The 23,678-nt window shown below is 37.5% G+C and overlaps 1 pseudogene; it reads right to left on the bottom strand.

Annotated features, from left to right (window-relative positions):
* LOC122803219 overlaps positions 1-22,399 on the bottom strand; it is a 76,747-nt pseudogene extending 54,348 nt beyond the window's left edge.
* Between the last annotated feature and the right edge of the window lie 1,279 nt (positions 22,400-23,678).

Below are 23,678 nucleotides of genomic sequence, written 5' to 3' on the forward strand. Positions count from 1 at the left end.
AGATTATTGGGAGCTAATTAGTATACACTTCATGAAAATCTCCTTAACACATAAAAATATGATTGTAAATAACTCCATGTTATGGTTACTAAAGGAATTTTGTACTTCACCTATTACACCTAAACATATGGTTTGTTACCCATTAAATATTATTATTAGTTATCGTAACTTTATATTCATGCACCCTAAGTATAGGGAATGGAATTTTATTGTATTTCCTATAATGTATACTCAGGGTATGCTTTTGTCATCTACTTCTGAAGGAACTCATTTAGCTATAGATAATGATCTAAAGTACTGGTATCAGTTGATATCTGATAATAAAGTTAAAAATCTAGATTTCTTAAAACAAGAATTTGATCTAAGAGAAACTTGCTGGTTAGAGGTTCAGACCTTTAGACAACATCTCATTAATAAAATAGATTTAATGTCTATAACTGTTAAAGAATCTATTCCAACACTGATTGATTACTTGATATTAAATTTACAACATAAAGTTTCTGATAAAGGTAAACTTTCATACATACATAAAGTTATCAGACAAGAAACTTTTACAGTGTAGATTCATACTGGAATTATTTCACTTCTATTAATGGGGACCCACCAAATCAACAAGATAAACAATATATATTGGAATCTGCTTATAGAACTACGTCTTCCATTGTCTGGAGACTTTATACATGGAAATTTTACATAGATCTTTTATACACCTTTGATGATGAATAAAATAAATAATAAAGATAATCTATGTAAGAGATGTAATGTAGAAATTAATGCTGACTGGGCTCATATGTTTTATGACTGTATAAAATTGAAAGAATACTGGAAGTCAATTAATGAATTTTTGCAGGCTCTTTTACAGATAATTTCATTATTTCTAAATCTCTTATATTATTCAACACACCTGTACCTCAAAGTGTTAAAAAGGTTAAGCTTCCCTTGTTATGGTCTATTCTAGCAGTGGCTAGGAAAATAATAACTAGAAATTGGATTTCAGATACACCTCCTTCGTTCAATGAATTTAAAAAATGTTATGAATATAGTGTGCCATATGGAAATAAACACAATTAGGACTAGAACAAACAGAAAAACATCTTATTTTATTGTATGGGATAATTTGCAAAATTTGTTAAAAAAATTTTAATTTCAATAGCATGATATTTTAGTTTAATTAATTGATCTGATTGTAGTGGATGTCTTTGTAAATACTTTAGTTGTTTTGTTGAATATTATAATAATACCTATTTTTAATTACTTGTATAAAATTGTTATGATATTTCTCTTATATGTTAAAACAATAAACCTGTTTTGAAAAAAAAAATGAAGCATTATCCCATGTTCATAAATAAATAAATAAACTAACTAACACAAACGTATTCCTTAACATCTAAAGATTTTCATGTTTTATTCAGAAAATGCATATCTTTAAGACTCACTCATAAAGATTAATCTCGCATGGTTCCTCATATCTTGCAAATTTCCTGATTTTCTGAAATACAAAGGAGCTCTTAACAATATTCAACACATAAAGGAACTGTATGTGATGTATATTTTGATGTATTTTTTAATCTTTTTGTTTTAATTGAAGAAAATACTTCAAAGAAGAGAGTGAGTTGATCACCATTGTAAACATGCAATAACAATGGGAAGGTGCAATGTTATTTTGGGAGTTTACAAGGTCAAAAATAACTCTAGTCATGTAAAATATTGGTAAGTGTACATTCTGTTAAAGCAAAACTTCTCAATGGCTCTGCTGGGACCAAATGTATGAGCACATACACACATACTGTTACTGCAGAACAGGTCTTCAAAGAATACTATCAATAGTAAGCTGTTTTTTTATTTGCTTTCTGGTAGTCTCATTGATGATTGTTTACTTGAATCTGAATGCTGAGTGGGCATAGCATGTAGATGTCACAAAGTTCCGAAAGCCTGGCATCAGGCTTGCTATTATGTATACTCCTTCTGCCTCATAGCAAGTTTCATTGCACTTTATTTTATTTTCATTTTTAGGGCAAGTGCTCAGTCATATCAGAATAATCACTGTAGGACAGACATTCTTTTCCCCAATAAAATGTTCCTTTGTGTGCTTGGGGATCCCTAAAAATTCACAAGTTATATGAAATACATAATGCCTTCATATTCTCTTTGGTCTATCCTGACTGATTCTTTAAGTGGGGGATGTCTCTAATAAGTCCTACTGGTATTACTTAGATGAGATTCTTTATAATGTTAAGACTCTCATTTGGCTCCTGTCCAACAAGAGAAAGACAGCAACTCTAAAACTCATCTGTAACAAAGAGCTCCTTCTAACTTTGACAGGGATCAAGATCATCGTCTGTAAAGGAAACCTGATTTCAATTGCTTTTGCCTATGATGTTATTCCTTCTGTTGCTATTTCAATCTTAAGGTCAAAAGAGAGGATGAGACTCTGTTCTTCATTTGAGAGTACAGTTTCTGTTTTGTTATCAAAGATCACTTTAGCAGCCACAAGACTGTGATTGCTAGCTCATTCCCCTTGCAATTGTTATAGAATCAGTAAGTCCCTTAGATGACAGGGGTGCCTCCGCAAAGTATAGATGTTAACACTATTTGACGAGAACAGTTTGTTATTCTTTACAGAGACTATCATGTTTTCAGAGTTGATTGTGATCATTTTAATCACTTCCAGCTCATGAACATAGTAGAAGTAAAAATACCATGTCCTGGTCTCAAACCATATATTTTTATGACTTCATTTGGATCTTGGTATCCTGCACATGACATACATGATCAGAAGTAGAGGGAAGAATCATCCACCTTGAATGAAAGTTTTAATTTCAAGAAAACAAACAGGACAGCTTCTGTATTTATATGGGGAACAAGCAGCATGCACCTCCATCTCCAGCGAGAAATCCTACAGCAGAAACCAACAGCTGACTGAATTAAAAGAGTCCCACTAAGCAAGAAACAATTATATCAGACAGTTTGTACAAAAGGATGGGCACACCCCCAGACGCCCAACATAATGCATGAGAGATACTTCAGGTGCAGCTAACATTGGGTAAGACAGCTATTCAGGTCATAGCCTATTCTAGGTCCCCAACCATGTTCCAAATCTCTCACTTCACATTCCTAAGAACCCTGGAGAATATTAGGGTCCAACCTAACTCTCTCATACCAGGCAACATCAACTACCCCTACATTAACTGGGAAAACTACTCATGTACCAATACACTTGCCCAACGTTTCCTGGAATTTATTAATTTCTATGCCCTGGACCAGCTCGTTCTTACCCCCACTAGAGGTAGCAACATCCTTGACCTGGTCATTCCAAACATGGGTAACTGATGCTCTACACCAATAGTCAACTCCTCCCTGGTTAGATCCAACCACAAACTAATCACCTTGGAAACCTACATCCCCCCTCCCACAAAGGTAACCGCCGTGAAAAACTTCTCCAAAGCTATATTCGGGCTCCTAAAAACAGAGGTGGCTAACTTCACCTCAACATGCAAATGGAGAGTAGTTGCATGACAGCTGAGTCATATACCAATGCACTGTACAAACATACACAAATGCATGGATCTCACCATAACCCAATAGAACCAAGACACTCTCCTCCAAAAGAAGGAATACAATCTGGTGGTCCCCTGCCATCCATAAACAAACTCTACAACAGAAGGAGGAAACTGATGTGGAATAAGGTGAAGTCCCAAGACTGGAAAAACTCCCTTATCAGCATCAACAAAAAGTTGGGATCCCTCATCAAATCCTCTAAAGCTAGCTATGAAAACAGAATTGCAGCAGATAGTAAGGACAACCACAAGGCCTTCTATAGTTTTGGGAAGAATCTCCACTGCATTACTCATATTTGCCCTGAGCTACTGCACAATGGTACTCCTATACCGAGCCAACAGACATTGCCAATATACTGGCCGACAGATTCAGCTCCATCGTTACCCCCCCCGACAGGACCAATCACAATACCAGTAGATTGCCATACACCCAGTATTACTGCTGAACAGGTTAAAAGAGCACTGACCAAGGCCAAGAATACAGCTTCTATGGGACCTGACAACATCCCTGGCTGTGTTCTACATGAACTACAGAGTGAACTGGCACCTCACCTGTGTGCCCTGTTCAGTCACAGCCTCATCTCAGGCTTTGTCCCTACCGAATGATGCAATTCCATAGTCATCCCTCTCCTCAAAGGAGGAGCAACTACAGAGCCTGGGAACTATCGCTTCATTAGCCTGACAAGTGTGATATGCAAAGCTATGGAACACAAAATCATGGACCTAATAAACAAGGATATAGGGAATCTCCAAACCCTGGATCCCACACAATTTGTTTTTGTAAAGTGTAGATCATGCCTGCTCAACTTGGTCGACTTCTTTGACTCAGTCACCAGAGCTGTGGATGAAGGCAAGGTGGTTCATACAGCCTACCTTGATCTGGCCAAGGCCTTTGATACCATTCCCCACTCAGGTATCATAGAAAAATTAACTAAGCTAGGCATCAACCCCCTATATCACTAGGTGGGTTTCAAACTGGCTCACAGATAGAGCCCACAGTGTGAATGTAGAAGACTCCAAGTCAGACTGCCGACCAGCCCAAGTGGAGTTCCACAAGGATCAATCCTGGGTCCTCTCCTGTTTAGATTTACTTCTCAGAAGTCCAGGCCAACATGAAAGGACTCTGGCTGACAAGGTTTGCAGACAATTGCAAGTTGGGAGCCATTATTAACTCCCCATGTGATGTTGACATCCTACAGAAAGGCCTCACTGAGACCAACGACTGGTGTCAGAACCATGGCCTTAAGTTCAATGCCAAAAAATGTGTAGTCATCCACTTTGGGAAAAACCCAGTTCCCATGAATTACCACATCGATGGCAGTCCACTGAACACAAAAGATGTTATAAGAGATCTGGGAACACAGGCTGACAGCAACCTCTGTTTTAAATATCACATTGCCACTGTGGTCAGAAAGTCCTTCTATGTGGCACATCTCATTACTAAGGGTTTTGCATCCAGGAAGAAAGAGGTCATTGTCTCTCTCTACTCTTCCCTCATTAGGCCAATCATCAAGTACAATGCCCCATTTAACATGTACCTCACTAGACACCTGCAACAACTGGAGGGGTGGCAAAAGTACCTCACAAAGAGGATCCTAGGCCTTAAACATTTGTCCTATATGGACAGACTCAAAAAACTCCAACTATTCTCTGTCTCATAACACTTACTTTGAGGCGATCTTCGCTTGACTTACAAAGTGATGTCTGACCCAGCTCTGTTAGAAATGCTACATCTAAAGAAATCCCAATCCCTCCACATCAGTCGCTCCAGAGACCTCAACCTGATTACCACAATCAACAGAATGTGCTGGAGGGACAGGTTCATAACCCAGAGACTGCCCATGCTATGGAATGGACATGTCAGACACAGCACCTCACTGCCCCTCTTCAAAAGAAATCTTGATGAGTGGATGGAAAATAGTAAATTCACCCCAGAGATCACTCCAGTGGCTCTGCTCGACAGAGGCACTGGGAACTAAGTTCAGGTGGCATGATGCCAGGGTAATCCTATGGGCTAGGCTTCTAAAGGCTCCAGGACCATTAGCCTAGTACACACCTATGAACCTATGAACCTATAAAATGTTTGTTAGGTCTCATGCAACGTACATGAAATCTAGATGTTTTCTAATGAATCTATGAATCATTTCTCAGCTGAAACCTTCTTTGTTCTACTCCACTACTGTTTTTTCAGGGAAGTTGAGAAGTATGTTCCCCATTAGATGGAAATTACACTCTTGTCCCTTTCTTGAAGATGGACAGCACCTCTCCAGTTTAGAGTTTTGAAGTACTATGCCTGCCATCTACATTTACCTGAAGAGATGAATTAGTTGCATTATCGCAAGATCTTTCATCACTTTCAAAACCCTGGTGTTATTTTTAGCCAGAACTCTGATTTAAGAGCTATGGAGGCCTACACAAATGTGACTGACTTTCATTATATTGGTGGATATTAATGCCAAAAGATTACTTAATCCCTCAAAGTGACCCTTACTCCTATGGTGAACCAGAAATACCACTCAAGAATGCACCAAGATAATGTTTATTAGGTTAAGTCACGGGTTCCCAAAGTGTGCGCTGCGGTGCCCTGGGGAGCCATGGCTTCCTCACAGAGGTGCTGCAAACTAATAAGCTTAGTGGCCGGAAAATAAACCATGAACTAATAAGCTTAGTTTGCGGTTTATTTTGCGGCTGCTAAGCAAAGAACATCTCACTGTGGCTACCCTACTCAATGGGGTTTGTGGTTAGAGGTAATAATATCCACTCATTTAAATTATGCTATAGCTTAGTAAAGATGTAACAAAGGGCAGTAAGATGTTGGGGAACATATAACCTATTTTTCTACTTCAGAGTTCTTCCTGCAAAACAATTGTTCTAAAAGCTGATATCATCTGTCATAAGTTGTATCTAAATTTGTAAATTCGGATGTTGCTAATGTCATATTTGTACTGTTTGACAGGTGAACTGTTGCTTTGTAAGACTTGTGTACTATATTACATGTTCCCTTTTATACAAGACAATTTTGTATGCATTTTTATGGTAATGTGTAGTAACATCCACGTGGCAAAAAGGGATACTGAATAGAACAATGTGTTCTATAAATAGCTCAAGAAATCATGAGTTATAGGCACTGGCAGTAGCTTAGATTAAAGCACAGAGTACATGTTTTTGTGTGTGAGCTAGTTTTGTAAAAGTAGTGTATTACAGTAACTGAAAGGAGCTTATGGTTATATAATATGTGAACTATCCAGCAGTCTATGCCCTAAAATACTATTCAGACAAAGGAGGACACTTGTACTTGGCTACCTTACATTTACTCTTCAATCTCAGATGCAAGGGAGAACAGACCCGTGTGTGTAGGATACGTGGTTAAAGTAGTGATAATGAACAAGCAATATGGGAGTTTAAAGAGTAGTTAGAGCAGAGCTGAATGGATATTTATGAACTCTGACATCATCACGCATCAGTGATTTTTATCCTGCAACCACAATAATGTACACCAGTGTGTCTGACTGCCTGTTGGACTGACTTGGAGTTGGAGAGTTAAAAAAAAAAGGCAGTCATTTAAGCAGCCCTGCCTGCAGCTGTTTCATCGATGCTGAATGAAGTGAACATTTTTTTCTTAAAATACGGGTCTTATTTAGTAGTGCTACATTTGCGGGCTTATGATTTGTCAGACTTTTTTGTGATAGGAGTGTATGCTTCTGTGATTGGCCCTCATAGTAGGAGTGGTATAAATGCCGCAATTATTTTACAGCTTGACAGGCTTAACGCAAAGTGCACCTGGTCAGTAGAACATCATAAAAATAGTAAATCAACTGATTTGAATGTGGTTGCTGCTGTGCAATGCTGCCTTTCTACTAGGTACTAAAGCAGCCAGAGCTAAAAATGTCAGGCAGGCTTCCCACCTCCATCAAAACGTTTTCACATGAGTAATTATATAGGTAAATGTATTCCCTGCCTTAGTAAACTGTTCATGAAGGTTTTCAAACCTGCTTCCCTATCTGCTGATTACACGTGCCTCATTACACCCTTGTTCACCCGTTACAGTAGGTGTGTCACATAATACCCTTACTCCTACACTTATGGGATGGGGGGGTAAATTATTTTTAGAAAGTAAGGTACTTGGTGGTGTGGAAAGGAAGACAATGTCCTTGGGTATCATATAAAAGTCGCTGGCTGTTGGTGGTGATCTCATTTACACTTCTTCCCAATGATCCGACCCATATGCAGGGGATGCGCTGCTCGTGATGGTCCTGTTTTCAGCACTCATTTAGGGATGTTACTAAGCAATGAGCAGCCAAAAGACAAAAAAAAAAAGTTCCAAAGCTGCCTTCATGCAGAAGTTTTAGTCCCCATTATTACCCAGGACCGGGATTGATTTGTGGCTGTGGAGCTACTTTGTTCAACAGAGGTAGGAATGGCTGCTGCTTTGCCTGCATATCACGCTCTACACATCATTAGACTTTACAGATGACAAGTGAGCAATGTGTATTCTTACAAATTCTGAAAGACCCTTTCTATCTGTGTTGAGAGAGATGCGGCAGGTTGGGATAATTTATCATGGCAGAGGACTATATCGGGTACTTCAGAAAGTGAGTTTGGCGTAATCCTGCATGAACTGTATTAACAAGAGCAAGTCATGCTTTTCTGTGTGCAGAAGTACAAAAGTATTGTGTGTGTTAATGGGGGGGGGTTGTATGGGAAATAAGTCAACAGAATTGTATATTTTATATTTTGTGCAATTTGATTAGACATATCCAACCAGATACTGACATTGTAGGGTCGTTGAGATGCTAAAATAGCTGACCTTCTTTTTATATTGTAAACATTTTTTGCTGAAAATCTTACAATTTGCTTTTCTTTTAATTTATCAGTAATCTCTATTTGTGTGATAGTTCTTTGCCAAATCCTTTACTAGTTAGAATTTGACGGGGAGGCGGGTGGGGACCTTGGTAAAACCTGGATTCAGCTAGGGAGATGAGAATCCAAAAAGTTTAGGAACCACCGGGTTAAGTGCTTTCATATTTTTAAATGCTTACAACTCTATCAAAACCTAGTTAGAAAACTACCAATACATTTAAATGTGACAAAATACTGCCAAAATCATGTCAGGTGCATAAATGATGAAGAAAACACTAATACGTAGTAAATTATCATAAATTAAAAATAAAAAAAAACAACAGAAACATATAAAACAGATCTAACAACACAAATTTGAAATATCAAGAAATAATATTATTAAACTATTGAGTTTTAGTGTTCTTTTTCTTTTAAAGTTGGTTAGAGAGAAAGACTTACATTAATACCTGGAAATGTGGTGGCAATGAATAACAATTTCCACTTAAGATCCTTACATTCCAACAAATTCTTATATGATCCGTCTCTCTCATTGTTAGTTATTTTATCAAGAAAACTTAAGGAGTATATAAATAAAACATAAATATGTTTCTTTTAATCTAATTTTAGTGTTTATATATACCTTTCTGGGAGATCTCTTACTTTTGCCTAAATGAAAGGTGTCACAAGATAAACACTGAGTAAGGAGGAGGTATTAGTATTAGAGTCAAAACATCCTATACCAGGTATAGTTCAGAGGTAATCCTTGGCTGCAATGTTGGTGAATCAGAAATAAAACTACATTGTTTGCAATGCACACACTTTGACATTTTTCATTCACTAGTGATAATCTTATCTTTGTTAATTTCAAAAATGTTTTTATCTTGGGGCCGAATCTGAAAACTGCATTTGGTTTGTTCCCCAACAACATGCAAAGTCATACCTCTCAACATCTTAACATAAGAATACTGGAAAAATCCAGAAGTAATGAGGGTCAAAGGTCCAAAAATAGGCACAATTTTTAAATGCTGCTTTTATAAACTTAGAAAGTTGATAGGATAGCAGTTTTTGTATTAGCATGCATTTCTGAAGTGTATGGAGTCTGAAACTCAAACCTCTTTGCTTTTTTAAACAATCAACATCTTTGTCTACGTCATAAGTGATAATTCAATACTCATACATTTATTTAAATGAAAGTAAAACCATAGTGACATATTTTCGGTTGCAGTCATTATATATCACATATAATCTTCTATACAGTCATTGTCAATTGAACATTATATAGCTCATTCAATTCCTATGTTTCCTTAAACTTCATTACTCCCTCAAAACATTATTCTGCACAAAGTATTCCCATAATTCACATTTTTGTCTAAGTAATTTGCGCCTACTCTTTTCTAAAAATCTTACTTCCAGTACTTTTAACTGTGTTACTACATTCACTACTATTCCCATAATTCACATTTTTGTCTAAGTAATTTGCGCCTACTCTTTTCTAAAAATCTTACTTCCAGTACTTTTAACTGTGTTACTACATTCACTACTTCTAGTATGGTCAATTTAGACGTTGGTTTCCATTTTGAAGTAATTGTTTGAAATGCACCTGAGATAAAATTATTTAGAATCTGCTTGCAGTTGAAAAATCCTATGCAAACATTTCTAAGCAAAAATACTAAATTTTCTAGACTTTGTTGCATATTTGGGAAATATACTTAGATCTTCCCATTGTTACTTTTGCATTACTTATCCAGTCTCTCTTCCCAATCATCTTTAAACTCCTCTGATTGATTTCTACAGTTGTAATCCAATATTTTATACACCCTACTAATTTTCTCATTTTTAACAGCAGCTTCTGTTTTTAGATTCTACTAAAAACTCTAACAGTACTGGTCTTTCACATAAGATCCCTTTATTCCTTTCTCTTTGCCTATACTGTGATTTCAATCCTTGATAGGGAAGGCAATCTCTAGCTTGCAGTCCAAATATATTCTTGGCATCTTCCTATTCTATTATTTTCCCTCTCTAATTATTTGCTTCCAATACCTTGGCTCCTTTACCAGTTTTCACCAGTAAATTCCAGTCCCCTTCTGTCTATTCTCTGTACCCCGAAATGATGTCATCCCTATCAGCAGAATCTCCTTTCTCCATTCCTGTATTGGCTTAGTTCTTATAATACTTTCTGCTACTTTAAGAATATAATATTCTGTATGGTTATTGTTATTCTCCTAAAGGATCTGTACCCCGAATCTCAGTGTCTCCTTATTTCTTTAGCCACCCCACCCCATTTCATCGTTATCCTTTTCCACTTTGAATTATAGCTTCCTGCTTGTGTTATGTACAAGGACCTTAATTGTGTAGCTCTGAAATACCCCTTCAAATCAGGTAATCCCAATGCACTTTCATCTATTGGAAAAAATCACTGTATCCCACTTCATTCCGGTCCTATTCCCTTTTCAGATAAAATCCTTTAACTCTTTATTAATTGCTCTTAACAGCTTTTCTCCTGGTTGATATCTCTGATCTATATATACAACTACAGGGACTAAAAACATTTTCACTGCTTGTATCTTGCTATCCATATCCATAAAACAGAGCTTCAACTTTCTCAGTGTTTGTATTAACTTTTGTTTAATCTTTTCTCAGATATCATTAGCTTCTATAACAAAATCCTTTTTAACATTTACTCCTAAGTACTTCATTTATCATGTCCACATAATTATGGGTATTGCTGAACCAAATCATGTGTGGGTACATAGTTTACAGGTATTACCTATGTTTAATCTCCATTAATTTTGTATCCTGAAGAGACATGAAATTGTCTCAGAATGAACCACAAAACCAAAATGTCCCTTTCTAGTTTCACCAAGTACAAAATAATATCTCCATTTAATAACATAAGTTTTAGAAGTTCAAGTTCTGATTAAAAAGAAAAAAAGTCTTGATCATCAAAATTCAGACTAGAAAGGTTTACTCACTTGTCCCTTGATTAAACGTTTCTTTTGTTATTAGGATGAAAACTGTAACAATGTAACTATGTGTTTGAAAAAAGTTGCCTTCCTCTATACTTTAGATTAAAAACATTTGAGAACAAGGCCTTTCTTTACTCACATATCCTAATAATAGATGACTTATAAAAAGGTGTAAGAATATTGTAGAAAAGCTGTTGTGGATACCAAATAATTAAAGAAAGATGTGAACTGTTGAAGTGGCACTGACAATAACACGAAAAGGCCATATTGATATCGTAAATACAAATTAATACACGATTGAAACATACTGCTTAAAAGATGTCACTTTTCCCAGTGTAGCATAGCTAAGTTGCATATGTGGGGCAGAAACAGCACCCACAGCAATTCCTGTAAGTTGACAATAATATATACCTTCAAAATAAACAATATTATTATTAAGGGTCAATCACATAAAAGTATCTAGTGATCTGTGATCAAATTAATTCACTTTTTTCTACTGAGTCACCATATACATAAAACACTCCATACCAATGGAGTAGGGAAATGCTAAACATATATTCTTAATATTAACTATAACATATTTAAGACATCCAACACCCTCCTAATTTATATGCACCAATGCCATGGTTGCACAACAGAGAAGAAAATGCGACATCTACTATTCCCTGAAATACATTCTGCCATCTGGTGCTGTCAGTCAGGGAAACAGCAGTGGAGCTCTCCTTGTGTTCCCTAGAAAGGTGTCCTTATGTCCTTAGTTTTTATTATTATTATTATTATTATTATTATTATTATTATTATTTTTATTCTTATTAGATTTTTTTAGATTTTTCATGAAATATTCCACAGCCATCTAAGATAACACCAGCTCACAAACATGGGATCTTGGATTATTGCAACAGAACTGCAGTACCACTGTTATAGTGCATTGCAATGTCTTACCAACACTTGATGTTATGTCTCTAATGTGTGTAGAGAATCCACTACCTTCTGATATTGCTGATGTCAACAGTGAGAGTACCATTTGCCGAGCCACTTACAAGGAGTACATCTATATTATCTACCTAAATGTATGGATTTATTTATTCTTTTAGATGCATGTTGTTATGCCAGAAAGCAGGAACTCTCCTCATATCATTGATATTAAAGTGTAGCTGAATACAGACAAATTTGCCTAAAGTATTTTGTATTTGTCTGCATTTTATGAGTGCATCCGGAGTTTGAGACTGCAGATGCCAAAGTCCCAGAAATATCAGCCAAAGAAAGCTTATTGACATGTATGATTCCACAGCATTTTCCAGTGTAACTCCCCACCTGCACTAGGCATAGTAAATACAGGGAACTGCCTAAATATTATTGCTAGAGAACTACCAGCATATCCAGTGACATGTCATCTTTTATGTACAATGTCTGGCTTTTAATATGTTTTATGCTGGATATGCATAGTTCAATGAGACCATATCTATGTTTTTTATGTGCACAACCTAGAATTTAGTTGTCTGTCTGCCTTTACAGTGAGACTGTATAAATCTGAAGTTTTAACAGCACATTACTTCCAGTTACAGAAAGCAATTGAAAAGTCCAGTAAACAAGGCAAAGTAACATACCAGAAGAAAAAGAGCATACCTTTACTAGATAAGGTGTATAGAAGGTAATCTGATGTTATGAAGAAATGAGGGTTAAGGATATGAAATTAAAAGGTCTGATTAAAAACAGAGATGTGAAAATGTAATGCCATTGAACAACAGACATTTCCTGCATACTTACACATACAAACACAATTTCACATAGAATACTTAGCAATGAGTACAATAATGTAGAAGTCAGGAAGGGGTTAACATAACCTTTTCTGTACTACTCATTTGGGGCAGTATTCTTCCTCAAACATAAGGTGCCAGATAACATTTAAACACTGGGAGCATACCTTCCTTGTTATGAGGACATTAGCATATATTCTGTTTTCAATCATTTGAAGTATAACACTGTCACTCTCTTTTCCATCTGGAGCATCATTCAGACCTTCTTGTCACCCTTTCACCTTTTCTGCTACAAGCTTGTCCCCACAGAGTCTGCTTCTTTTCTTACATGACTTTTTCTGAGACAGCCTGTATTATGTCCTCTTTTCCTTTGAGTTGTTCCCTTGGCCCACTGCCTACCACCCAATATCTAATTAATGCATATTTATAGGTGGCTGTTGTTACCTTCAGATCAGAAACTGGCAGATCTCAAGGCTACCAGGTTTCATATACTGCCTGACCATTAATCTATAATTCCCACATTATGTATATTTGTGACTTTTAGTTGCTAATTTCTTATTGTTATTCAACTTTCTAACCTTAAATCACCTATCATGAACACTAATCTCAGTAGTAGCGTCCCCTTTTTTACTAATGACTACATCATAACTTTCTACCTCAGCAACTATATGTTGACTTCATCCAACCACTGCCAAAGGAGGCAAAGGTCAGAGCAGTAGTTTATTATATGACCTTCAGGATGTAAATGTGTTAATATAATGTCTTTCCTTAACCCAGCTTTGCCTCAACAAATGTTATACACCCAAAGCACTCACAGACATCCTCAGACCTCCTCTTACCTCAAGGGGCTTGACAGATATGTTAGCTAATCATCTGACTAAGCTAAAAACTAGCCATGTACCAAGACATTAACAGACAGCCAAACTGATCATTTTCTTGTGTAGGCCATTGGGAGTGCTAACAACAGTCTGAATTTCCTTCTCAGATGCTTTCTTTTATTGCATAGTTATGAAACCATCTTAAGATAAGTTGCAGAAATAAGTTTTATGTACTGGAAAAGTGCTAAGAGTTTAGAGCATGATGTCCCAATTGCTCTACTTTAATATATTCTACAATAATCTGGCTAGTCTATGTTTCAAAGCCATATTAAGCAATGTTTTGCTAAAAGTTCCTTAAGACAGCAGGCAAATATATTGTAAGGTGAAAATGCATATGCAGATCTTTAATAAAATTAATGGGCTTTTCTCAGACTTTTGTATTTTTTTTTGTTTTGTTTTGTTTTACACACTGCTTACATGCAAGGTTAAGCCCACCTTTAGCTATTACTTTGGTTTATCTAAAATGTTGATTAATTTACCAAATCTACATATACCATACTATACAATGATAAGGTGTCATCTTGTGTAGACATATTTAGACAGCATTTTTAAAGATTCTTTACAGTATGTAGAAATAATTTAGAGGGATAAAACAGGAATGAAGAATATTATCATTTCTAAGTAATCCTAGTCTGCTTATATATGAATTAAAATTTCAGATGTCTGAAAAGTAAATTATATAATCACCACAATGCTGTACAACTGGTATTTATAATTAACCTAGTAGGACGCTTGGACATGCATCATTTACACATTCTCTTAAAATTGTCTTTGAAATTTTGAGTACATTTATCAGTATTTCCATTTACATTTGAGAGAATGTGACAGATATTTTGTGAAAGACAAACAAATATATATTTCTGGCCTATTACTACTTGACTTGCATACAAGCGTGTCTGCATAAAACACTGCTGGGAGGCAGTGCTTTAAAACATTAACACATACAATGTGCTTATATGTATTTCCATTCTGAAAGCAAGCAGATGTTTTGAGTAATATTGATCTTTTTTCATTAATGGCATAAAAAATTAACACGGGAAAATAGATACAAAGCTGAGATGTACGATACAGGTATAAATACAATGTTTCATCAGAATTCCTCAGATTACTACATATACCTAAAGCATCCATCTATTTACCTGATGCCAAATTTATATAGTTTTGGTTCATCTGAGCTAGATCCTATCCCAGCAGGCAGTTAATATAAGACAATGAGAAGAAATTGATGAGATACTAGTTCTTAGCAGTGAGCACGTACAGAAACCATATTTTCTCTCAGAACAAAGGCAACTTTAGTTTTGCCGGTCTAGCTGTCTGTTTGCAGTTTGACTATAGTAGGAAACCAGAGAAAAATATACACTTGAGAACGTGGTGATGGTTGTGGCAGGACATTGCATCTCCATCTAGGAGGTGCCTCAACTGACATTCATTTCCTGGTAGCAGCCTCTATGTGTGGCAAATGCTCAAGCTTGATCTAACTCTGTCTGTAAGCTAAATAATGATGTGAAAAAATAAAATAGCAATTTGTATTTCTTTGCTTATTGTTGCCTTACCAATTAAACTGGCAAATCTAGAGCTGGACTGATATTTTCCATGGCTATGGGATCAAATAATTTCTGTTCTATATCATTGGATATGCTGGATGGCTAAGCTGAACTCTCAGACGTGAGAATGGAAGGTTACATTTGTTACAGCCTCTTCTCATAATGTGAATGGGAGACCTCATCTTGCCCTTTTTCCTGCTTGCTACATTTCAGAACCAAGGTATAGGGAAGGAATTCCAAGTATCTTGCCACAGCTGACCTTGTTGGGCCAGAGAACTGCACAGCAAGTAGTGTTGGAGTTAAAAGATTCAAACGAATCAGGGTAATTACAAAATCTAACTGCATTGAACATTTCAAATGATACAACACATACAACTATGGCTATTATATACTCCTGGGATCAGAATACAAATTTGATTGCACCAGTATGTATCATTACATCTGTAACTGATTCATATAGAAGTTACAGTTTTATGCAGTAACCAGAAGGAGGTTTAGGTTCAAAGAAGGCTAATGTTTAGATTTAAGGAGCAGAAGGGGCCTTTAAGGTTAAGGAGGGGAAACAGAGTTTTGTGTTTAGGGAGTGTGAGAGTAGTTTTACAGTTAGGGAGTGAATTTGGACTTGAGGTTAGGGAGCAGGAATGAAGTCTAAGGATTAGGTATCAGGAATGGAGTTTTAGGTTTAGGGACTTCAGGGGAGTTGAACTTTAGGCTTAATGAGCAATCAGAGATTTTAGCTTTAAGGGGGGAGGGAGGAGTGGAACTTTAGGTTTATGGATTGACAGAGGATTTTAAGGTTAATTATGACAGTGTGATGTGCAGGGTTAGAGATTAGTGGGGAGTTTTGTGAATGGAGTTAAGGTTTTTCTAGGGCTATGTAGGGTCCGGTGGTGGGAGGACTAGGTAATTCACCAGGATTGGACTAGTTGGAGTTATGATAATTGAAATCAGAGCAAGAGGCAGCAAACAAGTGTGCTTCTAGCTACTAGCATGCCAGCACTTGAACAAGACTATTGGCAACAGCAGGAAGTTCAGTGAAAACAGCATCCTCTGCCTGTGTGCAGGTTAAGAAAGTGACATTAGCATAGTTCACTTTTCATAATTGCAATTGCACAGAAAAAAAAATATGGGCCTTCATGGACAAATCAAATATTCTGCCCACACCTGTTTCAGTTCTGGTAGCCGCCACAGTTTTACAAATATATTATCTTTTCAATCATTTTGATGACTGTTAGCAACTTACTGGGTAACAGTACATAAGTACAGCTATTTAAAGGAGCTTGACTATAGCCTCATCTCATAGGATGTACGCTAGACATGTACAAGACTGCAAATAATTACTTAATACTCTTAAGTAGTGTCAGTGGCACAGCCTGTATTTCATCTGCTTTTGGTGCAGAAGGTTGTGGGTTCCATTCCAGTAACAAGTAGATTGTTCATTTTACAGGACAGCATAAAGGAGTGCTGCATTCCTGAATATATGCATTGTCAAGTTGAGAGGTTAAACTGAAGCACCATCAGCTTCAGGTTGGTGACAGCTCAGATGGATGTAAAAGATCCTGTGATGCCCATTAAAAAGATTAGGGGAAAGTTCTAAAGTGCCCTGGCCAAATTTTCCCTTAGTAGTATCAATATCAGCTCTAATCTCCCCTGAAAACAGGCTACTTGCCTAGCAGGCCTAACCCAGACAAAAAAAGTGATAAGTAAATAAATTAGCTGTATAATTAAAAAAAATCTGGTATCTATTTTTTTTCTTTCCTTCCTTTTTTTCTTTGAAAGTGGTCAAATAAGAGTCTTATATAAAAAAAGAAGAAAAATATTATCAGTGAACTGACTGCTAAATAGCTCTCTTATAAATCTAAATATTCCTCATACCTTTTGTTTCCCCTACTTTGTTAGAACTCAAAATGTATAACTTTATAACGGTTTACATCGAAAAAATGTTAAATATTTGTAAAGGTTATTACATAATTAAAGCCAGCTATATCTCATAGTAACATTAGGAAACACAGAACCCTCAGCTCTATTAGTTTTCTTCGGCCTATACTCCATGGGGCACTGCTGTGAAGTTTCTCTCACTTTAATCGAATGTAATTAGCTGTTTAACGTAATAGTCAATTATACATTTACCTCTACACTGTATAATTGGCCTCAGTTCTAAGACATTTTTTAATCACTCTCAACACAATGAAATTACTTGTAATTTCCACCTGTGGCTTTCTGGTTCATAGCCAAATGGAAATGGAGCCACCTACAAGTCAAACTCTGATTTAAGCTAAAGTGAGCATGGGTTAGAAAATGCAGAATAAAAAGCAAGAGAGAAAGATTACCTATAACAGAACATCTTCATCTGTCATTGTACAGTTTAAATGATTTGCATGGAAATGTGAAATAAGATAAATATCTTAGCCAAGTTTTGAAAACTGGAACATGTTCACCTTAACCAATGTATCTAGTCAGACTGAAATTTCATTTCTTTGTTTGTTTGTTGGAGTAAGCTTAAGTAAATGGCCTTTCCCAATTATTTTATATTTGTTGTCATATAGCTTAGCATCAAACAAGTAAGAAAGGATAACTTGTCCATACTATGCCTGTCAAAAGATGTTCTCCATTACATGAATCCCAGGATAATGAACTTGCATGTCAGCTGAAGGACTGTAAGTTGCCCATAAAATAATCTAAAAGGAATGCCAAAAATTTGACTTGATATAGCCAAGTTTGAATACATATGTGAGGGCTTGTATATTCTGTAATGCACTTCTAGAGCATGCTTAAATGTAATCATATTACTGTCTGTAATGACATCTTCTTTAACAAAAAGAGTTTATTTATTTGTTCTTTATTGTTTGTTACCAGTGACTCTACTTAATTAACTGCATTCATTACTGGTCAATAATAAATTATTCCACTATGAGTGTATGAAAGAGAAGGTGCTAAGGATAGGAATCCCTGAACTGAATTCAACAAAAATCTTGTTGAAAAATGTTTTTTTAAGTGCATTTGCAGGGGAGGGGTGCAACCTGGTCTGGACCACCCACATTCAGAAACTTGTAGAGACCAACTTCATGGTCATACCAACTCATACAAATTCCCCCAGAAAGGGAATCTCTATTGGCATAATTTGCTGACAGTGATTTTCCATGGAGGTACTCCAATTGTCTGAAGCTCAGGCAGTCAAAGCTTGAGAATTCAAACTTTGTCCATCAGTAGGATAACAAAAATAAACTGGATTCATAAATAAATGCAGCATTATCTATCTATCTATATATATACATATATATATATATAATATATATATATATATCTATCTATATATATATATCTATATATATATATATATATATATATATATATATATATATATATATATATAGAGAGAGAGAGAGAGATATATATATATATATATATATATATATATAGGTTCATAGGTAGGTACTAGGCTATCGGCCCAAGGGCCCACGTAAGCCTAGCCAACAAGGTTCCCTGGCTTACGCCACCCAAGAAAGTTATTTTCCTGTGCCACTGTCGAGCAGAGACACAGAAGTGATCACTGGGGTGTATTTCCTATTTCCCATCCACTCATCAAGATTTTTCTTCAAGAGTGTTAATGAAGAGCTTTGCTTGACATAGATGGGTAGCCTGTTCCAGAGTATGGGAAGTCTCTGGGATAGGAATCTATCCCTCCAGCATGTCCTGTTTATTGTGGTGACAAGGTTTAGGTCCCTAGAGCGTGTAGCTCGGAGGGATTGGGATTTCTTTAGGTGTAGCATGTCCAACAGCTCTGGGTTTGACATAGTTTATATGTTAGGCAGAGATCACCTCTGAGTAGGCGATATGCTATGGAGTAAAGCTGGAGTTTTTTGAGGCGGTCAGTGTAGGGCATTTGTTTGAGTCAAGTAATCCTCTTTATGAGGTACTTCTGTGGCCTTTCCAGCTGCAGCAGATGTCTTGTGAGGTACATTCCAAAAGGGGCATTGTACTCTATAGCGGGTCTAATGAGTGTCGAGTAGAGGGGAACGATGACCTCTTTTTTCCTGGATGAGAACCCTTTTATGATGAGGTGTGCCACGTAGAAGGACGTCCTGACTACTGTGGCGATGTGACTATCAAAGGAGAGACTACTGTCCACCTGGGTCCCAAGTTCTCTTATCATGCATTCGGTGTTAAGTAGATTGCTGCCTATGTGGTAGTTCATGGGTACAGAGTTTTTACCAAAGGGGATGACACTGCACTTTTTGGCATTGAGCGTGAGGCCATGGCTCTGACACCAGGCATCTGTCTCAGAGAGGCCCTTCTGTAGGATGTTCACATCATTTGGGGACTTGACTATCGCTCCTAGTTTGCAATCATCTGCGAACTTCGTTAGCCAGAGGCCTTCTGTGTTAGCCTGTACTTCAGAGAAGTAGATACCAAACAGGAGCGGTCCCAGGATGGAACCCTGTGGTACTCCACTTGTCACTGATTTGAGGTCAAATTTGGAGTCTGCAACTTTTACAGTGTGAGTTCTGTCAGTGAGCCAGTTGGCAACCCATCTTGTGACGTAGGGATTTATGCCTAGTTTATTGAGTTTAGCTATAATTCCAGAATGGGGGATGGTGTCAAAAGCCTTGGCGAGGTCAAGATAGGCTGTGTGAACCACATAAAAAAAAACTATATATATATATATATATATATATATATATATATATATATGTGTGTGTTTGTTTGTGTGTGTGTGTATATGTGGGTATAGATATATATAGATATCTATATAAAGATTTATGGGTCTACTTCAATAGACCAAAATTCCATTTATTCAAATCTTACTTAACCAAGATGGCAGCACCAAAATGTTATTTCAGCAAATGTTCACATCACCAGAATTATAATCCAGGAAAGGAGGCAGTTGGCCAACATTAAAAGACAAGCAAATTTAAGTATGTCAAACCCATCCAAATAGTAGGCTTCACCTCCCATACCCCTTAGTGTGGGGGGCTGCAATCAACACCCCTCCCAACTAAATATATCAACTGCAAGATTATACTATAGCAGGAAGAAGAGCAAATTACCCCATGTTAGCCAACTGCCTCCTTTCCTGGATTAAAATTCTGGTGATGTGACCGTTCATTGAAATAATATTTCTATGCTGTCATCTCAGTTAAGAAAGATTTGATTAAATGGAATTTCAGTCTACTGAAGTCAAAAATAAAAAAAAACAGCAAGCTTGTGGATACCAGAACAATAGGATGGGCAGAGCGAACACCCCCTACAAACTTTAAATCAGATCCTGGACTGTGCCCTCAACTCAGGTTGAGATGCATTATTTAAAAAAAAGTGAAGGATGTTATTGTCCTTGTATGCAATCAAAAGAGGGCAGAATCCTTACTTCAGTGAGTGTGTGTGCATGTGTAGATGTATATGTGTGTAGGTGTGCATGAGCGTGCTTGAGTCCAAATGCTAGTGACTGCGGGAATGCGGGTGTGTGAGAGTGTGTGTATGTGTGTTTCTACAAGTGCGAGTTTGCAAGTGTGCACCAGTGCATGTATGGACATGTGTGTCTGTGTGTGTGTGTGTGTGTGTGTGTGTGTGTGTGTGTGTGTGTGTGTGTGTGTGTGTGTGTGTGTGTGTGTGTGCAATTGCTTCATTAGGTCTTCTGTTGTTTGGCTGTTGTGTCCTCCCATGATTGCCTGAACAATGATAGAAGTGCTGGAGCTGAGATGCTGTGGACTTTTGTCACCTCCCTTACTACCAGTAAGATTGGATAACACTGCAGGAAGGTTTGCACTTGTGTTACTGTCTGGAGACTGTGAAGCTGGAAGAGTTTTGCCAGAGTCCTGGTACATAGTGGCATCCATAGAATAATCTTTATCTAGTGCAATAAGCTTGGGTGGAACAGGTTCATAATCCTCTGGGCCTGGTTCATATGGACTGTCAGGAACATTGCATTTGGAAAGGAATATCTATTGCAGGATACCCCTCTCTCTCTCTCTCTGCTTCCTTGAACAAGATTTTTTCGGCTACCACTGCCTGGTTTTGCCAGTGTTTTTTCCAAGTCAATTTGGGACAGGTCCATGATATTTTTTTTTCCATTGCATCATGGCTAAGGTAATGTCCACAAGCATCTCCCTTTTTGCTGCTTCACCAAAATCTTTAATTTTGTTAACATTTTCTCACTCAGTCTCATCCGTCTGAAAGTAGAAGTACTCTCTTAGCTTCTTCACACCAGCTCGCAGTTTTCTTTTTCTTTTCCTTTTTGGTTAGTTAAATAGGATCAGCCATCATTTCCGGTTCTGGCACTTCCATTTCCTATAGTTCAGGCATGTCACTTGCTGGTAGTGGAGTTCCTGGCCTTTCTTCCTGCATTAGCTCAGGTGCCATCACTACCACTGCTGGTCCTGCTGGATGAGGTACTGGTGCAGCCTTTTGGGCAGCGGACTTGAATGAGCTGGCATCTGCAGTTTTAGTTTCAAATAAAGGTTGCTTGCTGAATGCTGGCGACATGATCTTCGTCTTATTATTACATTTTATACCAGGTACAGGAGCAGAATTCAAGTCATCCAGGAACCCAGTCCTCTCAGTAGGTTGTGGAGGGATAATCTTAACTTTAATCTCTTTTACAGAATTTTGAGTAGTTTTAAGTATTTTACTTTTTCTTTCTCTGTAAGTGGCACTAGAGTTGCTTTGTCTTTTCAGAGATGCGGATCTTAGGATGTACTTTTTGCTGATTGGAGATGTACTAACATTCTTTTTTGCTGCAGCAAGAAAAAATGGTTCTACCTCCAGCCCTGTTGACCTGAACTTGGCATGGCTACATGCACTGGTTCTCACAGTCTTAGGTTTTTCCCTTTTCCCAACTTTTACTTTCATCATCATCATCATCTTTCAGCTGTTTCCGTTAGGGGTTGCCACAGCGGATAACCTGTTTCCATTTCTTCCTGTCCTCTGCATCTTGCTCTGTCACATCAACCATCTGCATGTCCTCTCTCACCACATCTATAAATCTTATCTTAGGCCTTCCTCTTTTCCTGTTACCTGGTAGCTTCATCCTTAGCATCTTTTTCCCAATATACTCAGCATCCCTCCTCAGCACATGTCCAAACCAATGTAATCTTGCCTCTCTGGCTTTGTCTCCAAACCTTCCAACCTGGGCTGACCCTTTAATATGCTTATTCCTAACCCTGTCCACCCTCATCACACCCAGTGCAAATATCAACATCTTTAACTCTGCCACATCCAGCTCTAACTCCTGCCTTTTTGTCAATGCCACTGTCTCCAATGCATATAACATAGCTGGTCTCACTACCCTCTTGTAGACCTTCCCTTTCACTCTTACTGGTACTCGACTCTCACAAATCACTCTTGACACTCTTCTCCACCCACTCCATCCTGCCTGTACTATCTTCATCATCTCTCTTCCACACTCACCATTACTCTGAACTATTGATCCCAAGTATTTAAACTCATCCACCTTCACCACCTCTACTCCTTGCATCCTCACCATTCCTCTATTCTTCCTCTCATTCACACACATATATTCTGTCTTAGTCCTGCTGACCTTCATTCCTCTTCTCTCTAGAGCATATCTCCATCTCTCCAGGGTCTCCTCCACTTGTTCCCTACTCTCACTACAGATCACAATGTCATCTGCAGACTTCATAGTCCAAGGGGACTCCTGTCTGATCTCGTCTGTCAACTTGTCCATCACCATTGCAAATAAGAAAGGGCTCAGAGCTGATCCTTCATGTAATCCCACCTCCACCTTAAACGCATCCGTCACTCCCACCGCAGACCTCACCGCTGTCACACTACCCTCGTACATATCCTGTACCACTCTTACATACTTCTCTGACACTCCCAACTTCCTCATACAATACCACAACTCCTCCCTAGGCATCCTGTCATATGCTTTCTCTAAGTCAAGAAAAACACAATGCAACTCCTTCAGACCTTCTCTGTACTTCTCCATCAACACTCTCAGAGCAAACATCGCATCTGTAGTGCTCTTTCCAGGCATGAAACCATACTGCTGATCAATAATCATCATGTCCCTTCTTAACCTTGCTTCCACTACTCTTTCCCATAATTTCATGCTGTGACTGATCAATTTAATCCCTCTGTAGTTACTACAGATCTGCACATCATCCTTATTCTTAAAAAT

The sequence above is a fragment of the Protopterus annectens genome, chromosome 5.part1, assembly GCF_019279795.1.
Source record: "Protopterus annectens isolate FY-2018-M chromosome 5.part1, PAN1.0, whole genome shotgun sequence".
Lineage (NCBI taxonomy): Eukaryota > Metazoa > Chordata > Ceratodontiformes > Protopteridae > Protopterus > Protopterus annectens.